Raw genomic sequence first — 25,652 nt, forward strand, 5'->3', positions numbered from 1 at the left:
GGTTACCTGAAGTCGCAAGTGTATCGTGATCGATCGACATCTCTAGGGATGCTGAAAGACAACACCCGTCGCCAATGCCTCACCATAACTCCGGACATGCTTTACAGTGCTGTTCACAACATTATTTCTCGACTACAGCTATTGTTGAGGAATGATGGTGGACATATTGAGCATTTCCTGTAAAAAACATCACCTTTGCTTTGTCTTACTTTGTTATGCTAATTATTGCTATTCTGATCAGATGAAGCGCCATCATCGGACATTTTTTGAACGTTTGTATTTTTTTTTGGTTCTAATAAAACCCCATGTCATTCCAAGCATGTGTGTCAGTTTTTACCTCTCTACCTACATTATTCCATGATTTATTCAGTTTCAAAATTTATACTGAGTTTTTGATCACCCGGCATATACGGAATAAAAAAAGTAAACGAAGTTTTACAAGTGTGAGTGAACCTAGAGAAAAGGCCTTGAATTGCCTCTTAGTAAAGTGACGGTTGTAGCCCCCGTAACTGTGTCAGGGAACCAATTACATCGGTTAATGTTGCGGAGCGAACTGTGCCACGTCATTGCGGCATACAGAACGTCCCTCTCTGTCTATTGAAGAGTCTGCACTGCAGCGCGCACTGCGCTGCACCAAATTATTGCCGTTCCATGTGGGTAGCTTGCTAAATTACATAACTACAAAAAATTATCACCGTGGACAAGTCAGCAGAAAAATAAAAGTATACGCCACACATCGCTAATGTTGACGGAAATAGACGAATAATATCCCATGCTCAGCCACTACTTTACGTCAACGTACAAAATTCAGAAAATATTCTAGTCGCGAGTCTTTTGTAACGATGGTTGGCATGCCGTCTGGAGGAGGGGAAAAACATTGGTTTTAATTAAATAGGCAAATAAGGCGAAATTAAAAACATGCCATTTAATTTGCAGTTTAATATGTGTGTTTTTCCCCATTTCATTCGCAGTTTAATATAAATGTTTTTCCCCCAATTGTGTAGGAACGGGCATGTCTCCTGCTGGCAGAATTGGCAGAATCGGGAGTCTCTTAGTAAGGCTTGGCAGAAAGATCATGCAGACTGTCATCCCGAAAGGCTAATGTCTGTTTACGCGACTTTGCATCATATTCTACCAGAGGAAACTGTGAGCGCCTGTACAGTCCTACAACTCACCTACCACGCCCTGTACCCTCGTAGGTGGAACTTTCACTGACGAGGGAAATACTTAAGTTCAAAGTAGATAAAACAGAACAAAAATTATTTTAAGATAAGGAGGTGTATCTGTTCCACAACAAACCAATGTCATTTATTTGTAAAGCTCTGCAGTTTGGATGTTAACGAATCGAAAAACTGAAGCCCACGACACGGCAGCAGCGACAGCGTGTGCCGCGTAACAGACAATAATTACCAGCAGATTCACAGGAGTCAACTGAGGTATTATTTGGCTAAAAGCTAAACAGTCGCATGTCAATGCATCCAGCACTTGCAGGGTCGTATTACGCAATATAGAAGTTACTGTGTTGTCGAACACCAACCCCGAATTCGTTATCGGAGTGCAGATTTGGAGTTTAATGAAGCGACTAAAGAGGAAGCACTTAAAATTGAATGGAAAAGCTCGTGGTAAAGATCTGGATAACGTGATCACAGTGGATTTTGTCATTGGATGACTGCGATGCGGAGACACTGCAAATGATGTAGCGTATGCACATGTTGCCCTTGTCATGTGTGAATACTGTTACATACCGCTGTGTTTTAATGCCTTCATTGAAACTTCACATTTGAGCTACGATGATGAATAAAGGGAAGAACCTACAACAGAGTAACTTCTGTTTTAGGAAAGCATCGTTCATTTTAATACGTACTGTAATAAGAAAACGTTTAGTTTTTTGCAAGTAAAACCTTATTACGACTCCCGTCGATGCCTTGATTGTAGCAGTTACACAATTTTGTTTCTTTTGCAGTGTCAATATCAGTTTCCGACAATCGTAAATTGTAAGTCAATAGTGAATTCTACAGGTAAATAATCATGGTGTGCAGTAGAATACACGCATCTCCGTATTGTAAAATGACTTTTTGTTTGATTTTGGCCTTTCGAGCTACGATATTTTCCTTGCTAGAGTGAGAAATCGAAAAGCTATCTGGAACGGAGTTAGACAGCAGTGGTCACATTAAACAATATCTTGCTGAAATGTATGCCCAGGATGGATCGCCATGACGAACAAAACTGGGCACAGAATATCGACGTCTTACCGCTGTACTTTAAGGTTGCTGCGGATGACAGTCAAAGAGGTCCTGCTACGAAAAGAAGTGATACCCTAGTCCATCACTCTTGCTTGTCGTGCTGTATGGTCGGCGACAGTTGGGTTGGTATCCCACCGCTGCTCGGGATGTCTCCAGACACGTCTTCGGCCTGGAATCTGATTCTCTGAAGTAGATTTTTCTTCAGTGATGAGTTTCACTTCAAACTGGGCCCCGATGCCCGGCAAGGTAGTCAGGTCTGTGCCCAATTTGAGAACTTTGGAGCGTTACTGGCAGAAGCTTTCAACCAGCCTGGGATTTTGGCGATCTAACGTGCCTATTGGACAGAATTTAGCCCGGTATTCCTCAGGAGGACATCCAGAAACTCTATTAATCAATGCCAAGGCGAATAACTGCTTGCATAAGAGCCAGACGTGGACCAGCGTGTCACTGACTTGCTCAACTTGTGAAGCTCGGTCTCTTGAATAACTTTCCGATATTTCTGAAATTGTACTAATTTTTTGTCGGCACATGTACATCACGCCCATCGATTTCCCTTCCATGCGGATAATTCCTTCACGATATTTCTTTTTTTCTTTTAGAGTGTACATTTTGTAAGAAGGAAAGCAAGCAGTTACCCTCGAGAAGGCAGGTGGTGCTGAAATTATCTGTTGGCAATGGCACTGTTGGACTTATTGTTCTTCTGTCTTCCGACCAATTCACACAGTTAGTTACGGGTGTATCAGATCGATACACTCATTACCGAACATGGCTTTGATCCCATTCTTCGAAGGATTAATGCGACGCTTACCAGAGACAATCAGCGAGACATAGCACAGCGTCGACAGAACTGGTAACGTCGCTAACGTCAGCTGTTGACCATCTTGGCCGCAGCGGCGCCCGGCGACCCACGAACTCCTCTGCCGTTGCAGCTGCGAGCAGTATTTGAATGCTAATGGCATCTCGGGTGTCGACCGTGTTCCCTTTAGTTCGCGGCCGCCCGGGCTCCAAAACCACAACCTTCGACTTGCACAGCTTCATACAGACCGCAATAAATTTGCTGCACCTTTCACTATAATTCAGCTCTTTTCTTACACAGCGCTCTACTAACATAAAAATCCATATTTTTTTCTGCCCATTGAAGTATAATCTGGAAATACACTTCCTTAGCAACAGAAGGTTTTGTCGCAAGAATCTTCTTCTTTTTCTAGTGCCTTCGTCGCGCATTAGCGTAGGGTCTCCATGGTTATTATAACACTTGGCATGGTTAGTTACGGGGTGGCCGGACGCCCTTCCTCCTTTCCTCCTTTCGACTCCTCCCCATCCCCCCCCCCTCCCCCGACATGGAGTATGTATACTATTGTCACATCCGATGCTCTGTCATTTGCAAGAACTGTCTAAATTTTGATGTGACAAACTAATTCTGACAAATGATGTTTGTTTCCAAAAGCTCTAACTACGAGGGTTGAATGAAAAGTAATGCCTCCACCTTAGTTAAATGGGTTTGGATGAGAATATTTTAATAAATCAAACGCAGAAGTAATCCTTAGAATGTGATCTTTAATTACTGGGTGATAAAAAAGTCAGTATAAATTTGAAAACTGAATAAATCATGGAATAATGTGGATAGAGAGGTACAAATTGACACACATGCTTGGAATGACATGGGGTTTTACGAGTATTAGAACCAAAAAAATACAAACGTTCAAAAAATTTCCGACAGATGGCGCTTCATCTGATCAGAATAGCAATAAGTAGCATAACAAAGTAAGACAAAACAAAGATGATGTTCTTTACAGGAAATGCTCAATATGTCCACCATCATTCTTCAACAATAGCTGTAGTCGAGGAATAATGTTGTGAACAGCACTGTAAAGCATGTCCGGAGTTATGGTGAGGTATTGGCGTCGGATGTTGTCTTTTAGCATCCCTAGAGATGTCGGTCGATCACGATACACTTGCGACTTCAGGTAACCCCAAAAGAGATGTCGGTCGATCACGATCAATATGGGGTGGGTATAATAAAACCCCATGTCATTCCAAGCATGTGCCTCTATCTACATTATTCCGTGGTTTATTGAGTTTTCAAATTTATACTGACTTTTTGATCACCCGGTACCAATATTCGCTTTTCCACATAATCATCAGCAAATTGGATACATTTTTGTCAACGATGAACAAGTTTTCTGAAGCCGTAACGGAAGAAGTCGACACTCTGTTTCCGCAACCACAGTCTCACAGTTCTATCACCGTCTTCATCAGATGCATAAAGAAGTCCCCACATATCGTCTTTCACTATCGGAAACAGATGGAAGTCAGACGGTGCTAAATGTGGACTGTATGGAGGATGCTGTAAGGTGGTGAGATTCAGTCTCGGAAGTTCTGCTGCGGTGGCACATAAAGTATGTGGTTTGGCATTATCATGCTGCAGGGAAACATGTCCCTTTTCGTTTCGGACCCTTGTTAGCCGTCGTTTCAGAGTTCGCAGCGTTGTGATGTGACGCTCTGAATTTATTGCTGTTCCACGATCAAGGAAATCAACATGGATAACACCACCTGCGTCCCAGAATACTGAGGCCATGATTTTCCCAGCTGAGGGCTGCGTCTTGAATTTCTTTTTCTGGGGCGAGTCTTCCTATCGATATTCCATAGACTGTCGTTTCGTCGTAATGGTGTACCCACGTTTCGTCTCTTGTCACAGATGAATGGAGAAAGGCGGCACCTTCATTTTCGTAAGGCGAGAGGAGTTTCTGGTAAATTTCAAGTTTGTGCACTTTCATTTCAAGAGTTAGCATCCGGGGTACCCATCGTGCACAAATCTTCCGATAGCCAAGCAAAGCAGTAGAGTGACCCACACGTTCTTGTGAAATGCCCATTGTGCTTGCAGTTTCTCTCCGAGTGATACGACGATCGTCCTGACTCAATGTGTCGACATTTTACTTGTGAAACTCGATGGTTGCTGTCACAGGACGTCCAACTCTTTCTTTGTCACGCAGGTCAGATGTTCCTGCCTCAGAATCTTTAAACTTACTCGCCCCACAACGCATAGTACTCACATCAACAAAATCACCATAAACTGCTTTCAGTCTCTGATGAATCTCCTTTAGGGTGACACCTTCTGCTGTCAAGAATTCAGTGACTGCACGTTGCTTAAAACGCATTGACCGACCGTCTGCGCTGGGTTCCATACTTTACACTGTAACAACACAATCGTTCAATGCTAAGGCTTCCCGCCAACTGGAGCTGAGAGAAGCGGCTACGGAACAAGCCAGTACCTGCCGCATACCAATGCTACCAACTGTTGAAGAGTTACGAAGGTGGAGGCATTACTGTTCAGTCAACACTTGTACTTACAGTACCGAAAAATCACGTGAATACATTTTCGAGAATATATAACGGTCACTCTAATTTTGTTACATGTGACTATGATATGTTTTGCGCCAGAATTACCGAACTGTATGTGGCAATTTCAGTGATATAACTCTTTTGTAGGAATGACAAACTATTACGCAGTAAAAAAGGCATCCAATATGGCGATTTTGATGCTGTTAGTGCGTCGAGTTTGAAATGGATATAACGTATTTCTTTCTTCGGCGGCACTAGATTGTGTAGAGGGAGGAGACGGAGAGGAGGGGGGAGGGGTCGTAGATAGACATAGCAGTTCTATACGTACGTATATGGTTCGCAAAATACTGCACAATCTATGCATACCAATAATAGCCACCGTGTCTTATTTCTCGCGCTTTGTAGGTGGAAAGGATACTGAATGTTTCCATACGCGCCAAAATCTCTATCTAATTCTAATTCTCATGATGATCCCCCTGTGAGATACATACAGTAGGTAAGAGCTGTCTACATAGAAGACCTGTTCTCTACACTATACCTGTGGCTTTCGCACAGAACAATGTCACTTTGATTCCAGTGATTCCTATTCAAGTTCCTCGGGTATCTCTGCTACGCCATCGCAGGGGCTATACCGATTTTATGAGCGCGCCTTTAAATTGTTTCAGTATCCGCTGTTACAACTATTTTATGAAGACCACGAACACTTGAGCGATACTGGAGAACTAATCGTGCGTGCGTCGTGTGTGGCGGTTTACTTTTCGTAGTATTAGCCATGAAGATTGAAACGATGTGACAGGCTCCAGAAGCTGATAATGGAGAATACTGTAATCAGATGTGCCAGGTTCTTTATCATCTACTTATCTTCGTTTAAAGAGAACTGTCGTTCAGCACACTAACTGAGATTAATGAGGTAACTTCTGAGTACATCATTAGTAATCAGGCACTGATATTACATATCTAGGCATAGGGTTGCAGAGTAGTATAAAGTGGTGGAACGAGCACACTAAATCAACACGAGGGAACGTAAAAGTGACGACATGAATTTATTTTGGAGAATATTTAGTAATTATACTGCAAATACAAAGTATTGTTCGTAAAAGACACATATACAAGCAATATTCCAGTACTGTTTGAATGTTTGGGATTCTCATCATGTCTGATTAAAGGAGATCGAAGGAGTTTGGGAGAATACTGCTAGATTCTTACCGACTGGTTTAATCAGTGCGAGTGTATTTCGGAGATGAGAGGAATCTTATTGTGTAGTACTCCATGAAAAAAAATGTTCATGATAGAGCAATGAATAATTCTTGCACAGGAACTTTTAAAAAGTTTTTTTCTTTATTTATTCACATGACCGGTTTCCAGGTATTCGATTTCGTTATGGATAATTTTTTCTGATAGCAAAAGCTGATACTGTGTTGCTGAACATGCATTGTTTGTTCTGACAGCAGTTTTGTAGGCACGCTGCATGAATAAATGCAGTTAGTTTAATATATAAAGTTCCGCTCATGGTCGAATTGTACCAAAAATTGACTTTAGCGGCACTGTATCATTTCTCTAATTTATCGCCATCCGATAGATCTCGACAGTATTTCACAATGACGTTGTATATCTCGAAACCAATTGTGTAGATAAATAAATAAGACCGAACAATGGCTGTGGAAGGATTATTCATTGTTTTACGAACTCTTCACCTGTGGACCCTCACAAACACCAACATAATCAAGAAAACCTAGAGAAGACAATGTTGGTCTGACGAAGCGTTATTGTGGATGTTTGGAGAACTAATCTTCTGTGCTTTTCGGAAGAGACTGTAAAATATTCTACTGTACCTTTTTTGGATCTCACAGAAGGACCTTAAGAACGAGATAATGATAGTGCGCCTATAGGGACATTCAGACAGTCGTGTTTTCCACGTGCCATTCGCGAATGGAACGAGGAAACGTGTGAGAAACGGTACGAAATCCACCGTACACTGTACACTGACTTATGGTTGAAAACTGGCAACAGGTCGCACGAATTAAATTGTCTCAGGCTATTCGCTGTCAACAGCGTCGTATGCTTTTAATCTGCAAGGTACTCAGCAAGGTTTTACAACATCCCAGTAAGACTGTTACTATTAAATTTGGTGAATGTACGACACTGATCTGTTGGCCAAGGAAGGTGACACAATGGTTTGCAAATCGGACTTGCATTCCAAAGAGGAGGCGTTGAAACTCCCATATAGATTAAGCTTTTCCAGAGTTTTCCTAAAATTCTTGGTGCAAATGCTGGGATGAGTATTTCACACAGAACGATCAGGTACGTATATTTGTAATGCTTTCCGTCTGTGTATGTTAGTTTGAACTTATATAGAAATGTTGTTTTATTTTTCCACATAGATTGCAAAATAGATTTAAAAAAAGAAAAAGAAACGGTAATTGCAAAAAAGTGTAAGCGATCCTGATTGTAAATGAATATGATGGGTAATTATAATATTTTAACTATCCCCTCAAAAAATGAAGCTGCGACAGTGAAACTTGGCGTTAGTCTTGCTCTACATATTCACCTTCCAATGCGATACATTTTTCACAATGATGGATAACTTGGTTAAGACCTAGGTTGTAGTAGTGTCCATTTTGGCTCTTCAGCAAACGGTCCACCACGAAAAACACCTCCTCGTCACTGTGTAAGTGTCTGGCAAGTAGTGATTTCTAGTGGTATGGCTCCTTAGTACCTGGTGCAATTTGCATTTAAATAATGTATTGTAATATGCCATACCCGTGACGTCACAATCCAAGGTTGCATTCACTTGACCTTGGAGGCGCAAGTGTTAGTGCGGTTTGCCTACATGCAACGGCAGGGCGATGACCTTGAATACATGACCCTATCAAATCACGCCTCCTCTCTCACCTCCCCCCCTCCCACTCCCATCAAGTCAACTGTAGGGTAGTAATAAAATGAAACAACAAAAAAAAATCCAAGATGGCAAGATGGTAGGACAAACCCAACTGTACTCGAGACAAAATAAAAATAAAAAAACACTCGCCTATCCCCTCCCTGACTCCCCTCTCCAGCCAATCACAGGCAGTATTTGCGAGCAGACTCGTGCTCGGACGGTTCTGTAAAAACTTGATTATGCATACAGACAGTTCATGCATCCAACGAATCGAGAATCTCGGAGATTTTTGCCTATTCTCGAAATTGAAATTGGCAAGATATCGGTCCTGGGAATTCCATGACTCTCGAGAATGTTTTAATTTTAAGTTTAAAGTCGGACAAAGGATAAAAATTTCAAAAGAAATATTCTTCTTGTGTGATACAATAACAAATTAACAATTTACAGATTTTTTCCATTAATTTTTGCTGTGGAACCTTGCTTTTTGTCAAATTTCGTTATTCTAGGCCAATGGGAAGTACCTTATGGGTTTTGATAAGTGAGTACGAGTATCAAAATATCTGACATAAATGAACATATCTTTTGATTGCATTAACTTAGAAGCTTCAATTTTATACACGCCCAAGTGACCATAGACCTTAACAGGTGACATAAATTTCAACTTAATACGTCTACCATTCCTGACAAAAAGGGGTCTTAACAGATGGACAGACAGATATACAATGACAAAAAATTGTTTTTTCGTGTCATAAAATTACAAACTAATGATTATCGGATTTTGGTGATTCACTGTGAAAGCCAGCTGCTTGTCAAATTTCATTATTCTATGTCAATGGCAAGCAACCTATAGGTTTTGAATGAGAGAGTTCGCAAGTATCAAAATATCTGTCTTAAATGACCGTATCTTTTGTAAGGTGGCTGTAGTTTCGCAACTTACAAGCACCCATCCACATACTTTGCCGTGACCTACAAACACAATTAGGTAATATGTGATAGATTGTACATCGTATATATGAATATATAAAGAAGACTGACATTGTCACGTACGCCTTGTAAATAACTTTTAACGCTTATTGCATGAAAGGTGACGATGTGTCTTTATTATCATACTAGTAGAGGTTGTAACGACTATTTTTTTTCTTCTACCATACGTTTTCTCCCCACTCAGATAATATTCCGTTGCAGCTTGATTGACATCATTCTGACCAGTGGTATTATTTCTACAGCGTTTTGGAAGTTTAACTTTAATTATAACCACCCTAATATACAAACTTGCACAGTAACCGTAATATGCAAGTGTAATTACAGAACTCTACAAAAATTCGAGCAAAATAATACTGTGTGTTATTTCTCGAAATACGTAAAATTTCACACACTTTGCAAGCTCTACGGACTTACAAATCAAATATTTCCACATTTTACGAATCTGAATTCTCTGTATTGCTTGTTACTGTACATCAGCTCGCTTTTGGCGCTACTCAGATGAACTATAGATTAGTAGAAGAGTTTAGTTTGATCTTCATGCCTGATTTAAATTCTTAAAAAATAGATTCAAAATCACATGCACAAGCTCTACTTCAGAGTTAACTTACAGCTTAAAATGCACCATGACTTGCCAGTGTTACTGTCACATCCGAAGCTCATCTCTAAAACCCTGAGTTCAATTTTCCTCACACACAATGACAACATGGCAAAAAGCAGCTCACCATACATCTTGGAATGCATTTAATATAGCAGTATGTTCGCAATGCTTAGCACTAACACAGCACAAAATATTGTCCATTCTGCTGTTACACAGTGGAAAACTGTATTCCTTCTGATATATAATGTAAATTTGTTGTCTCATTACAGTAAGCAGTACAGAGAGAGAAAATTTACTGTGGTGTAAAAAACAGACATGTTGATGAGACAGATGTGGAAATATTGTAAATATTGGTTCAAATGGTTCAAATGGCTCTGAGCACTATGGGACTCAACTGCTGAGGTCATTAGTCCCCTAGAACTTAGAACTAGTTAAACCTAACTAACCTAAGGATATCACAAACATCCATGCCCGAGGCAGGATTCGAACCTGCGACCGTAGCGGTCTCGCGGTTCCAGACTGCAGCGCCTTTAACCGCACGGCCACTTTGGCCGGCTGTAAGTATTGTTTTGATCCTGTGTGCTCACGTGATGCAAAGGACAATTTGCGTTGATTTTGTGTAATCAATTGTATATTAGCAGAAGGCATTTAATTGTCATCTGTAATATGGCTTCAAGCATTCTTACTCCATGAAATTCAAACAAAAACTGGCATTATAGCTAATACTATGCGTCTTAAATAAAGAAGAAAGGTGCTGAGTCAACTTCAACCAATCCAGCCGTCATTGAGAACGTTGTGAACAAATATTATATAAGCCTGGCAAACATTCTTTGATCATAATTCACCACAGACTATCTTTGACCGTTGACCATCATCATTGTCCACAAACAATTTGAGAAAAGAGAAAGAAGTCACTGGGTATCACGTTGTGAGAATACAGAGGGCGATATAAAGTTAGCTAAGATGTTGTGAAGCCAAAAGCCCTTGGATGAATTTCCAGGAGATGCACTGTCTTGACAATCTCCTACAGCCTCGTTAGGAGACTTCAGTGATACGTTCGTATGACAGTGTTCTCTATACCAGCCTAATCTGTTAGCATTGGAATATGGCTCTTCACAAAATATTCAGCATCACATTACCCAATGATGGTTGGTTCTTCACTTTTTTCGGCGGGTAATCCATGTGTTTCTGCTGCTGCCTTTGCTCTTTTGTCTCAGTGTCGTAGTGACACACTCACTACGTTCGTGGTGGTTAGGTGGCTGAATAAGCCCTTTTGGTTAACCTGACGAAGCTACAACATAGCCGCTGCGCCTGGGTTGTGCGTGGGGAACAGTGGAACCCCACTGGAGGGGATTTTTTTTTTGGAAACTTCGTGCAAGATTTTGGAAATACATGACTGATTTTTCACTTTTTCCACAATCGCCTTTATTGCGATACACCAGTCTTTGAGCATTAGAGCCTGTACTTCCCTTGTGAATCCTCGGTTTTCACACCCAAGTGGTCTGCGACTTCGTTCTTCATAAGTCAGACTTATTTAACGTCACTGGAAACATCTGCACCACTTAACCGCCGTGTCATACGGTGATGCATCGTTACCACAAGCTTCTACCAATTTAGCATGGACTGTTGCAACATTGTTCGCCTTGGAATGCAGAAAACTAATTACTACGTGCTACTCCATTTCATCAATATTGCAACTTTCCATATCCATGACGGTGATTTCATACTTCAGACGCAAGGGAATGGCTGAGAGATTCGTAAGATTTGGCTAATTCCTCTGTGAGAACAGCAACTGGGACAAAGTCCAGATAGCAACGCAATATTTACTTCATGGCTGAAACGTTTTCTCAGGATGACTAGTTGTTAGTGAGTGAGTTACATAGGTCGTTTGAACGATTCTTTTTTAGAAACTGTGCGGATCGAGTCAGTTTACATTATATGTATATGTGATTAGTGTTAAACTAACGAACAAAAGTATTTTTCTATCTAACTTATGCAACTACACTTAAAATTGGGTTTTCTTACAGGCTTCCAGTTTTTAAATAGAAATTCGTCCATGGAATGAGAGGAGTTGTTCAGGAGAAATGGTTTTAGGTTATGTTTGAAACTTGCTTTGCTACCTGTCAGATTTTATGTTATTTGGCAAATGATCAAAAGTTTCGCTGCTGCATATTGAACTCCTCCCTGAGCCAATGACACCTAAAAGCCCTCTGATATTGTTGGTATGGACATCACAGTTGTTCTGAAATTATGATGTATTGTTTATGACGAATTTTATTAGCGGATACATGTATTGTGACGGTGCAGTTAAAACGCGTAACTCCTTGAAGAGGTACCTACATGACGACTGAGGGTGAGCACCACATACAATTCTTAGTGCTCACTACCGTGCAAACAATACTTTCCAAGTGATGAGGTACCCCAGAAAATTACTTCATAAGACATAACTGAGTTGAAATACGCAAAATATGACAGGAGGTTGATTCATTTGTTTTTAAGACCAGCAATTATATGAAGACCAAAAGCAACTGAACTTAATTGTTGAGAAGCATAGCAATATGCTACTTCCACTTCAAGTTTTCATCAACACTTACAATCAGAAATCTGGAGCATTATACGCCATTTACTCATTCCTGTATATCTCCTACGTCAAGTTTTGGTATGACACTGTATGTTGTACAGAACTGAATATAGTGTTCAAATGGTTCAAATGGTTCTGAGCGTTATGGGACTTAACATCTGAGGTCATCAGTCCCTAGAACTTAGAAATACTAACCTCAGGAAATCACACACATCCATGCCCGAGGCAGGATTCGAACCTGCGACCGTAGCGGTCGCGCGGTTCCGGACTGAAGTGCCTCGAACCGCTCGGCCACACTGTCCGGCTGAATATAGTGTGAATTCTCAAAATTTAAGAAGGGCCTTTTTCAGAGAACAACTTAATAATTACTTGAAAAACGTCATTAACAGTCTCTTCTGTTGTTTTGTACTTAACCTCTTTTTTTTCTTTTTAGAGGACCAAACAGCGACGCCATCGGTCCCGTCGGATAAGGGATGGGGAAGGAAACCGGCCGTGCCCTTTCAAAGGAACCATTGCGGCATTTGCCGAAGTGATTTAGGGCAATCACGGAAAACCTAAATCAGGATGGTCGAACGCGGGTTTGAACCGTCGTCCTCCTGAATGCGAGTCCAGTGTGGTAACCACTGCGCCACCTCGCTCGGTCGGATTTATTGTAGCACTAGTATCGTGTGCAAAAAGTGCCGATTGTGCTGGTTAAATGTTAAGTGGAAGGACTTTCACGTATATGAGGTTTACGAGTGAACCAAAGTTAAACGCTCTGGAACTCACTTTGTCGTTTCTTCGCAGTCACTGAAGTTTTCTACTTTCCAACATTGTTTGGACGAGTCAGCACAACCTCTTGCAGTCTGTTTGTTAGATATGATTCAAACCAGTTGTGCGTGAAGTCATCGATTCCATAACCGGTAAGTTTTTCTAAAACACAATCAACACAATCAGATGCCCTGAAAGAGATTACAAAAAAACCAAATGTCAATATTTTATTATTTAAGACTTTTAATACGAGATGACTGAATGCACAAATAGCATTCTCAGTCGAGCAACTTTTCTGGAATCCGAACTATGATGTGATAAATGAACTGTTTCTATATAAATGTGAGACTGTTATTGACTGCATTAGTTTTTATAATACTTTGAAACACGAGATCAGTAAAAAAAATCAACGTCGATTGTTCTTGTCTTCGTCATGTTTTTATGACAAGCTTTAACAGCTGCATATTTTAATCTGTCTGGAAAAATTCGCTATGCTAGTGGTGCATTACACCTATCACTAGCAAATTACACTACTGGCCATTAAAATTGCTACACCACGAAGATGACGTGCTACAGACGTGAAATTTAACCGACAGGAAGAAGATGCTGTGATATGCAAATGATTAGCTTTTCAGAGCATTCACACAAGGTTGGCGCCAGTGGCGATACCTACAACGTGCTGACATGAGGAAAGTTTCCAACCGATTTCTCATACACAAATAGTAGCTCACCGGCGTTGCCTGGTGAAACGTTGTTGTGATGCCTCGTGTAAGGTGGAGAAATGCGTACCATCACGTTTCCAACTTTGATAAAGGTCGGATTGTAGCCTATCGCGATTGCGGTTTATCGTATCGCGACATTGCTGCTCGCGTTGGTCGAGATCCAATGACTGTTAGCAGAATATGGAATCGGTGGGTTCAGGAGGGTAATACGTAACGCCGTGCTAGATCCCAACGGCCTCGTATCACTAGCAGTCGAGATGACAGGTATCTTATCCGCATGGCTGTAACGGATCGTGTGCAGTCACGTCTCGGTCCCTGAGTCAACAGATGGGTACGTTTGCTAGACAACAACCATCTGCAACAACCAGCTCGGAGACCATGGCTGTGGTTACCCTTGACGCTGCATCACAGACAGGAGCGCCTGCGATGGTGCACTCAACGACGAACCTGGGTGCACGAATGGTAAAACGTCTTTTTCCGGATGAATCCAGGTTCTGTTTACAGCATTATGATGGTCGCATCCGTGTTTGGCGACATCGTGGTGAACGCACATTGGAAGTGTGTATTCGTCATCGCCATACTGGCGTATCACCCGACGTGATGGTATGGGGTGCCAATGGCTACACGTCTCGGTCACCTCTTGTTCGCATTGACGGCACTTTGAACAGTGGACGTTACATTTCAGATGTGTTATGAGCCGTGGCTCTACCCTTCAAAAAATGGTTCAAATGGCTCTGAGCACTATGGGACTTAACATCTATGGTCATCAGTCCCCTAGAACTTAGAACTAGTTAAACCTAACTAACCTAAGGACAGCACACAACACCCAGTCATCACGAGGCAGAGAAAATCCCTGACCCCGCCGGGAATCGAACCCGGGAACCCGGGCGTGGGAAGCGAGAACGCTACCGCAATCTACCCTTCATTCGATCCCTGCGAAACCCTACATTTCAGCAGGATAATACACGACCGCATGTTGCAGGTCCTGTACGGGCCTTTGTGGATACAGAAAATGTTCGACTGCTGCCCTGGGCAGCACATTCTCCAGATATGTCACCAATTGAAAACGTCTTGTTAATCGTGGCCGAGCAACTGGCTCGTGACAATACCCCAGCCACTACTCTTGATGAACTGTGGTATCAGCCGGCCGGTGTGGCCGTGCGGTTAAAGGCGCTTCAGTCTGGAACCGCGTGACCGCTACGGTCGCAGGTTCGAATCCTGCCTCGGGCATGGATGTGTGTGATGTCCTTAGGTTAGTTAGGTTTAAGTAGTTCTAAGTTCTAGGGGACTAATGACCACAGCAGTTAAGTCCCATAGTGCTCAGAGCCATTTGAACCAACTGTGGTATCGTGTTGGAGCTGCATGGGCAGCTGTACCTGTACACGCCATCCAAACTTTGTTTGACTCAATGCCCAGGCGTACCAAGGGCGTTATTACGGCCAGAGGTGGTTGTTCTAGGTATTGATTTCTCAGGATCTATGCACCAAAATGCGTGAAAATGTAATCACATGTCATTTCTAGTATAATACACTCCTGGAAATTGAAATAAGAACACCGTGAATTCATTGTCCCAGGAAAGGGAAACTTTATTGACACATTCCTGGGGTCAGATACATCACATGATCACACTGACAGAACCACAGGCACATAGACACAGGCAACAGAGCATGCACAATGTCGGCACTAGTACAGTGTATATCCACCTTTCGCAGCAATGCAGGCTGCTATTCTCCCATGGAGACGATCGTAGAGATGCTGGATGTAGTCCTGTGGAACGGCTTGCCATGCCATTTCCACCTGGCAGTTGGACCAGCGTTCGTGCTGGACGTGCAGACCGCATGAGACGACGCTTCATCCAGTCCCAAACATGCTCAATGGGGGACAGATCCGGAGATCTTGCTGGCCAGGGTAGTTGACTTACACCTTCTAGAGCACGTTCGGTGGCGCGGGATACATGCGGACGTGCATTGTCCTGTTGGAACAGCAAGTTCCCTTGCCGGTCTAGGAATGGTAGAACGATGGGTTCGATGACGGTTTGGATGTACCGTGCACTATTCAGTGTCCCCTCGACGATCACCAGTGGTGTACGGCCAGTGTAGGAGATCGCTCCCCACACCATGATGCCGGGTGTTGGCCCTGTGTGCCTCGGTCGTATGCAGTCCTGATTGTGGCGCTCACCTGCACGGCGCCAAACACGCATACGACCATCATTGGCACCAAGGCAGAAGCGACTCTCATCGCTGAAGACGACACGTCTCCATTCGTCCCTCCATTCACGCCTGTCGCGACACCACTGGAGGCGGGCTGCACGATGTTGGGGCGTGAGCGGAAGACGGCCTAACGGTGTGCGGGACCGTAGCCCAGCTTCATGGAGACGGTTGCGAATGGTCCTCGCCGATATCCCAGGAGCAACAGTGTCCCTAATTTGCTGGGAAGTGGCGGTGCGGTCCCCTACGGCACTGCGTAGGATCCTACGGTCTTGGCGTGCATCCGTGCGTCGCTGCGGTCCGGTCCCAGGTCGACGGGCACGTGCACCTTCCGCCGACCACTGGCGACAACATCGATGTACTGTGGAGACCTCACGCCCCACGTGTTGAGCAATTCGGCGGTACGTCCACCCGGCCTCCCGCATGCCCACTATACGCCCTCGCTCAAAGTCCGTCAACTGCACATACGGTTCACGTCCACGCTGTCGCGGCATGCTACCGGTGTTAAAGACTGCGATGGAGCTCCGTATGCCACGGCAAACTGGCTGACACTGACGGCGGCGGTGCACAAATGCTGCGCAGCTAGCGCCATTCGACGGCCAACACCGCGGTTCCTGGTGTGTCCGCTGTGCCGTGCGTGTGATCATTGCTTGTACAGCCCTCTCGCAGTGTCCGGAGCAAGTATGGTGGGTCTGACACACCGGTGTCAATGTGTTCTTTTTTCCATTTCCAGGAGTGTATATTTGTCCAATGAATACCCGTTTATCATCTGCATTTATTCTTGGTGTAGCAATTTTAATGGCCAGTAGTGTACATATTAAGTTAGAACAATTTTTTAACTTATTCAGATACAAGCTTTTTAGTCGTTATGATATACGAAAAGGCTCACTTCATTGTCGAAAAGTCCGAGTCGGTCTTTGCCTGCCTAATTGTACAAAAAGGTGTGTGCTTCCTCAGACAACCAGATTTTGCAATTTTTAGTTTTCGGTTTGTAGTAGTGCACCTCATGGCACCAAACAGCTCATCTTTTCATTACTGGAGGCACAACGGCTCAAGAAAGATTCTGATCCTGAGCACGTATAATGCGTAGACGCCCAGCACTATGCTGTGTAGTGTAGTCCACTTGCTCTCGTCGATAAAAGCGTGCGCAGTGTCATTCAGTTAGCTGAGCCGATGCATCAAAGAACGCACTGCCACTCGAAACGCTTTTGACGCACTGTGAGTCGTTCCACATCTTCATGTAGTACTGTCGTGTATTATTCTTCCTCAATACTACATACTCTGTTGTGGAGCGGCTTCACTTCCAGTGAAGAAGTGGGAAAATAACATCAGCTCCAGGTGATTGCTGAGAGTGGCCAGCTCAACCTGCTCACAGTGTTGTGCAGGTGTAATCGTGTGTTGCGGTGTATATCTCTCAATCACTTTGCTTGTGCGAGGTTTTGTTTTTCAAATTGGATACCTTCCCCATGTTATATATTTGGAAGGTGTGTCGCCGGCTGCTGTGGCCGAGCGGTTCTAGGCTCTTCAGTCCGGATCCGCGCTGCTGCTAGGGTCGCAGGTTCGAATCCAGGCTCGGGCATAGATGTGCGTGATGTCCTTAGGTTGTTGTTGTTGTTGTTGTGGTCTTCAGTCTTGAGATTGGTTTGATGCAGCTCTCCATGCTACTCTATCCTGTGCAAGCTTTTTCATCTCCCAGTACCTACTGCAGCCTACATCCTTCTGAATCTGTTTAGTGTATTCATCTCTTGGTCTCCCTCTACGATTTTTACCCTCGACGCTGCCCTCCAATACTAAATTGGTGATCCCTCGATGTCTCAGAACATGTCCTACCAACCGATCCCTTCTTCTAGTCAAGTTGTGCCACAAGCTCCTCTTCTCCCCAATTCTATTCAATACCTCCTCATTAGTGATGTCATCTACCCATTAATCTTCAGCATTCTTCTGTAGCACCACATTTCGAAAGCTTCTATTCTCTTCTTGTCTAAACTATTTATCGTCCACGTTTCACTTCCATACATGGCTATACTCCATACAAATACTTTAAGAAACGACTTGCTGACAATTAAATCTATACTCGATGTTAACAAATTTTTCTTCTTCAGAAACGCTTTCCTTGCCATTGCCAGTCTACATTTTATATCCTCTCTACTCCGACCATCATCAGTTATTATGCTCCCCAAATAGCAAAACTCCTTTACTACTTTAAGTGTCTCATTTCCTAATCTAATTCCCTTAGCATCACCCGACTTAATTCGACTACATTCCATTATCCTCGCTTTGCTTTTATTGATGTTCACCTTATACCCTCCTTTCAAGACACTGTCCATTCCGTTCAACTGCTCTTCGAAGTCCTTAGGTTAGTTAGGTTTAATTAGTTCCAAGTCTAGTGGACTGATGGCCTCAGATGTTAAGTCCCGTAGTGCTTAGAGCCATTTGAGGGTAAGCTGGAGCTCATCACGAAGACGCTGTGGGAAAGCTGCCTAAATTGCTGTGCTCTGTACAACCGCCCCTAATGTATGATAAGCTTCAAATGAGCTGTGCCATTGCGGTGGGACCTTTCCACTCGGTGCTCACGGCCCTTGTAGATATTCGAGTAGTGTGTGCAGTGCCATCACGGCCGCTAACCACCACACCTGACTTCACCTCGTGCGTCAGCGGCGCGCTATTCGCGCTGTTAGCTCAGAGGCCTTTGCCTGTTAGTGCAACGCCCATGAAAGCGTGTGAAACGAAAGCCGGTAAAGAGCGGTATGTTTCAAAGCGGCATAAGAGCGATATCAGCTGTCGCGTTTCGGGCAATTTTAGCGAAGATATCAACATCAAAACTAACAGACCATATGAGCCTACTGAAGTGCATCACGTAGGCCTACACTATCTGATCAAGAACGTCCGGGAAACCATATGTAACACGTTTTTGACCACCATATATGACGTTAGGCGGGCATGCCAGTATAGGAGGAGGAGTGGAGTATTGGGTTGTCAGCAGAGATGCGGCAACAACGGAATTGTTCGGTCATTACACCTCTGTCACTTCGAACATGGACTAGTCTTTGGATGTCACCTGAATAACAGATCCGTCAGGGACGTTTCAATCCTTGTAAACCTGCCTAAGTCGACTGTTGGTGATACGATAGTGAAGTGGAAACATAAAGAAAAACCACATCTCACCCAAGACTAGGCAGGGCTCCTGTGCTGAAGGACAGGGACCGTTGAACCTTGTGGAGGGTGTGATGTCACACGAATCAGTCCCGCTAGCACAGTAGTTACTGTGCACAGGGAGTGAAAAAGAATGGGGTGCAATTGTTGTGCAGCTGCTCACAAGATACACGTTTCTGTAGTCACTGCTAAGCCACACTTGAGGTAGGGTGAAGAGCGACGCCACAGGACAGTGAAGGTCTGGAAACGAATGAAATGATAATTAAGACCCTAAGCTGTCGACAGGCGTTTATATACATCAACGGGGACAGTTGAAAATCTGTGCCCCGACTGGGACCTGAACGCGGGATATCCTGCTTACATAGTACACACACTATCCATCTGAGCCACCGAGGACATAGAGGATAGTGCAACTGTAGGGATTTATCTCTTGCACGCTCCCCGTGAGGCCCACATTCCCAACTTAATGTCCACACACTACATTCGTAGTGCCCCTGCCCATTACATTCATCACTCGTGGCAGACAATCTGACCGAGTCCCATAAGAGTTCGGGCAATGTGTGTGCATATAGCACAGAAGAAGAAGGTCAATGGCCGGTTTGCCTTAACTATATGAAGATAGTATCTGTTTTTTCGGATATGTCCGAAAGAACAGATACCATCTTCATATAGGAAACGAATGAGTTGGAGTGATCAATCACTCTCTACCCCGTAGCAATCCCATGGAAGGTCTTATGTTTGGGGTATGCCTGGAGAAAGTTATGTCATCGTCTGTAGTGCCGACAGTGAAGTACAGAGGAAGTGGCATTACGGCATCGTTGTATTTTTCGCCGTTTAGTGTGTCGATCTCCTACTGCGCTTAAGAAAACGCTAAATGCGGAAAGCTACGAAAACATTTTACAGCACTGTCTGCTGGCACAGTAGAGGAATAAACGGCTCCAAGACGGTAGTTGTTTGTATCAGCATGACAATGTACCCTGTCGTAGAGCAGCACCTGTTAGGCAACAGTTTGTGGACAATAACATTCCTGAAACGGACTTTCGTACCCCGCGTCCTGATATAAACCGAAAGGAAAGCCTTTCCAGCCGGCCGGTGTGGCCGAGCGGTTCTAGGCGCTTCAGTCTGGAACCGCGCGACCGCCACGGTCGCAGGTTCGAATCCTGCCTCGGGCATGGATGTGTGTGATGTCCTTAGGTTAGTTAGGTTTAAGTAGTTCTAAGTTCTAGGGGACTGATGACCTCAGATGTTAAGTCCCATAGTGCTCAGAGCCATTTGAACCAAAGCCTTTCCGATGAATTAGATCGTAGACTCTGCTCGAGACCACAGCGGCCGACAACACTGCCTTTTCTGATTCCGGCTACTGAGGAACAACGAGCTGCCATTACTCCACAGACATTGACACCTGACTGCAAGTGTCCTCAGCGGAGTTCAACCCTTGATAAAGGCAAACGGCTTACACACCTTATATTAATGTCCAAATATTTACAAAGTAATCTGTACTATTCTACAGCTCGGAAACTATATGATAGAAGAACATGAAAGCAGTACGTACTTAAAAGCATCATATTACACAGAAGCGCCAAAGAAACTGCTATCGGCATGCGTATTCAAGTACAGAGACATGTAAACAGGCAGAATACGGCGCTGCAGTCGGCAACGCCTATATAAGACAGCAAATGTCTGGCGCAGTTGTTACATCGGTTACTGCTGCTACAATGGCAGGTTATCAAGATTTAAGTGAGTTTCAACGTCGTGTTATAGTCGGCGCAAGAGCGATGCGTCACAGCATCTCCGAGGTAGCGATGAAGTGGGGATTTTCCCGTACGACCATTTCACGGGTTTACCGTGAACAGTAGGAAAAACGTCAACTCTCCTACATGGCTCCAAGAACGGGACCAAGGACGACTGCAGAGAATCGTTCAACGTGACAAAAGTGCAACCCTTCCGCAATTTGCTGCAGATTTCAATGCTGGGCCATTAACAAGTGTCAGCGTGCGAACCATTCAACGAAACATCGTTTAATGGGCTTTCGGAGCCGAAGGCCACTCCTGTACCCTTGATGACTGCACGACACAAAGCTTTACGCCTCGCCTGAGCCCGTCACCACCGACACTGGCCTACTGATGACTAGAAACATATTGCCTGGTCGGAAGAGACTCGTTTCAAATTCTTTTGAGTGGACGGACGTGTGCGGGCATGGAGACAACCTCACGAATCCACGGTCCCTGCATATCAGCAGGGGACTATTCAAGCTGATGGACGCTCTGTAATGGTATGGGGCGTGTGTAGTTGGACTGATATGGGACCTCTGATACGTCTATATACGACTCTGACAGGTGACGCGTAAGTAAGCACCCTGTCTGATCACTTGCATCCATTCATGTTCACGTCCAGAATTGTTACAGAGTGGCTCCAGAAACACTCTTCTGTGTAAGTGAAGCAAATGGTCGCTCAATGCATAAAAAGTGTCAGTGTTGAACCAATCGGAATAGGATCATGACTTTGGTCTTAGCCAGAGACTACTTGTTGAATGTCGTCATGACAGTTTTCCTTGTGCGTATCTGCTGCGCGTAGTAAACACCAACCAGTAAGTCTCCCTCACGGCTGCCGGTAGTGACATCTGTGTGCATCTGTTTTTATTCCAGCTTCCATCGCTTTCCGAGGGTCGTTCCTACAGACAGTCTAGGTGAAACTAATTATGGACTATACAGCTGAAAAAAAAAAAAAATAGAGGGGTTGTCAGTAATTTATCTGTGCTTTTGGCAGGCGACATTTTAATACACAACGGGGAAAAAAATCTTGTACAGGCATCTATCCTAGCCCGTCTGCTAGGCTAAACACATTCTTTCTGGTGAACAGTAAGTGTCTGTTGTCTGTTTTACAATTTAGTTCAAATGGCTCTGAGCACTATGGAACTTAATTTCTCAGGTCATCAGTCCCCTATAATTTAGAATTACTTAAACCTAACTAACCTAAGGACATCACACACGTCCATACCCGAGGCAGGATTCGAACCTACGACCATAGCGGTCGCGCGTACAATTTAGTGTATAATGAAGTTTCTTCAGCACAGGCTAGTTTTGATGTGGTGCTCTGTGACTTCACGAAGCTATTTTATATTATACTTCGTGACCCAGAAGTTCAAAACATCGCTACAGTTATAAAGTTCTTTTATTATCACACGACCGGTTTCGGGCTCTTATAAGCCCATCTTCAGCTGTCGTAACTTGGTGCTGTGACCCCTGAGCGCCGCGGTGGACGTGCTCTGCGCTCATAGGTAGCACACCGCGCCTTGTACACGTCCACCGCGGCGCTCAGGGGTCACAGCACCAAGTTACGACAGCTGAAGATGGGCTTATAAGAGCCCGAAACCGGTCGTGTGATAATAAAAGAACTTTAAAACTGTAGCGGTAATTTCAGCCTCTGGTATAATGCTCAGTTGCGAATGTTGCGAATGTTTCTGCGTGACTTAGCTGTTGTTTCACTGGGCAGGAAGAAACGATAGTGACGGCTATGCTTTCTTCTAATCTTCTTTAAGTTGGGGTGCAAGGCTTTTATAAAAGGGATTTTGATGAAAAACCACTGCAAAGCTGCTAAAAATTTTCATCATTCCTTGACTAGTTTAAGACCTGCTGTGCGGGGTAGCCTTTCGGTGTGAGGCATCTAGCCACCGTTCACACGGCTACCCTCGTCGGAGGTTCGAGTCCTCCCTCGGGCATAGTTGTGTGAGTTGTCCTTAGCGTAAGTTAGATTAAGTAGTGTGTAAGCCTACGTACCGATGATCTCAGCAGTTTGGTCCCATAGAAACTTACCACAAATTTCCAAATTTCGGAGTTTAAAACCAGTACCTGGCAAACTTTAATGTTGGCGCTAGTCGCAGAATGTTAAAAAGACTTTAGCAGCTCGTAGTTTTTTCATCAAAATATCTTATTTCAAACTTTCAATTTTGACATTAACTGCAGAGTATATTCAGAACTTCACACTTTTTCTGCTTCAATCACTTTTTTAATTTTCAATTTCAGAGGAACTGAGTCGTTTGCAGACATCCATAATTTATTACTACTGTGAGAATAAGAATGAATTTGAGTCAGACTGCAACTAAATGATCTTCAATTTTATTGTACTCTGAGGAAAATAGTTTCTTACTTTCAGTCAGTCATACGAAAAATGCGAATATTATTATTATAGCACTTTGTATGATAAACTGTATTTTCAGCTACAATGTTTCTGGCACACCCAGGAGAATCATCACAGCTGAAAACAATACTTAATGCAAAAAGTAATGTATTAATAACAATGGACACCTGAAGAGAGTAGTGTGCTTTCGAAACGCATCTGGCAAACTAAAATTACAAAATTAAATAAAGTTGCTGCTCCTTTTGCTACTGAAATGTTGGAATTCTACAAAGTAATGCTGGACATAAAAAAGTGACTGAAGTAGAAAACGTGGCAATTTCTGCTACTTTCGTAAGCCAGTCGCAGGCCTCGTCCAGTCCCATGTTAACATGGATAAATTTAAGGAAAATGATGACACATGCCGTTGTCCTAGGGTAAATTCCACTTTCCTGCAACGTGTCTTACAAAATACAACGCCCTCGCTGATTATGCCTTCAGAGACTGGAACGTTCGAGGGTAGTTTAAGTAAAGTAAAACCATATGAATAAACTGGTTGTTGTCAGTATTGGTTAGCAAACTTTTGGTAAAATTAAATGATGAGAGATTTCCAGCATACATCAAGCCTATGTATGTGACACTTCTTGGGCTGCTAGCTTACCTAAACAGACTAAGTAATAAACAAGCAGCTATTCATGTGACCTCACCAACAAACTTAAAGTATAGGATGGCCACCGGGAATAAGTGGAATCTACGCTTAAGTAGCCAGAGACAGAAATGATTTTTAGAACCACGGGAACACGTAGGCTTTCACTGTATTCTTTTTGCACGTTTCGAATATGTACGACCTGCGTTTTTGAAGTCGTAGCATGGCGAGTGGCGTAGAAGACGGTGAAAACAAATTCATGTTTGTGCTGTTAATGGTAGTATGCGCTGCGGTGAACTCTTGTAATGACCCGAGGCTGTGTGCTGGACCGACATTCGAACTGGGAGCAAAGCTTTTCGCGGTTAGTCCTCTACCTCTTGCGCCACACGAAGCGACCTCTCTATACCTAGTACCTTTACAAGGGAAATCCGGTGCTGCTGCAGGATTAGCACCCTTGGCAGAAAGGATATAGCAGATATTCGCAGCTTCATGAGGTTACTGACATTGTATGCATTTATTTCTTAGCGTAAAAAAACATTACATCCTAATGGAGGACCACAATCTGACGAGATCTAGAAATGGTACGCATTTCAGGTGAAGAAGTGTACTTATGTCCTGCAGGAGAAATGGATCTATATCTATATCTACATCTACATTTATACTCCGCAAGCCACCCAACGGTGTGTGGCGGAGGGCACTTTACGTGCCACTGTCATTACCTCCCTTTCCTGTTCCAGTCCTACTGACAGCAGGGTTTTTTTACGACCAACCTGAAAGAATTTTTAACGCTATCGGATTGACCAGGCACGGGCAACCTTTGGTGACCAACGGGCTTGAGTCACATTCTTACTTAAGTTCGCGGGCCACCTCATCACGACACACTAGAACAGCGCTTCTAGCGCATAAAGTGAAACCCATAGCTTCCGTGACGTTAATGTTTGTGAAACAATCCACCGACATGAGTGGCAGCCCTTTCCCGAAACGAAACGCCAACAAATTATGTCCTCAAACACCCGTTTTTGAGAGTAAATTCATTTTATATTAATCCCATCTTCATATGTTTACATTTATTTACTTGCAGTGAACAATGATTCTTTACTTACGACGTTTTGCAGTAGCTGTTTTAAATATTTCCATTACTAACGAGACAATGTTAGCAACACGTACATAAACATAACATCTGAAAATACGATGCTGGGCGTCTTGAAATGTCATCATGGAAAAATAACAGCCTACAAAAAAAGCAACTGATTACAGCTCATTCTTTACAAATTACCTTCACTTTTCAACAGTTGCCGACGTCCACAACCGATGAGAATTAATTTCTAACGTTAATACGAGGAAGAATAGAAAACAAAGTACGACAATGAATAGGCAACCAGAGTGTAAATAGCAATTAGGAGTTCAAAAAATGGTTAAAAGGGCTCTAGGCACT

This window comes from Schistocerca serialis, chromosome 1 (genome assembly GCF_023864345.2).
Source record: "Schistocerca serialis cubense isolate TAMUIC-IGC-003099 chromosome 1, iqSchSeri2.2, whole genome shotgun sequence".
Lineage (NCBI taxonomy): Eukaryota > Metazoa > Arthropoda > Insecta > Orthoptera > Acrididae > Schistocerca > Schistocerca serialis.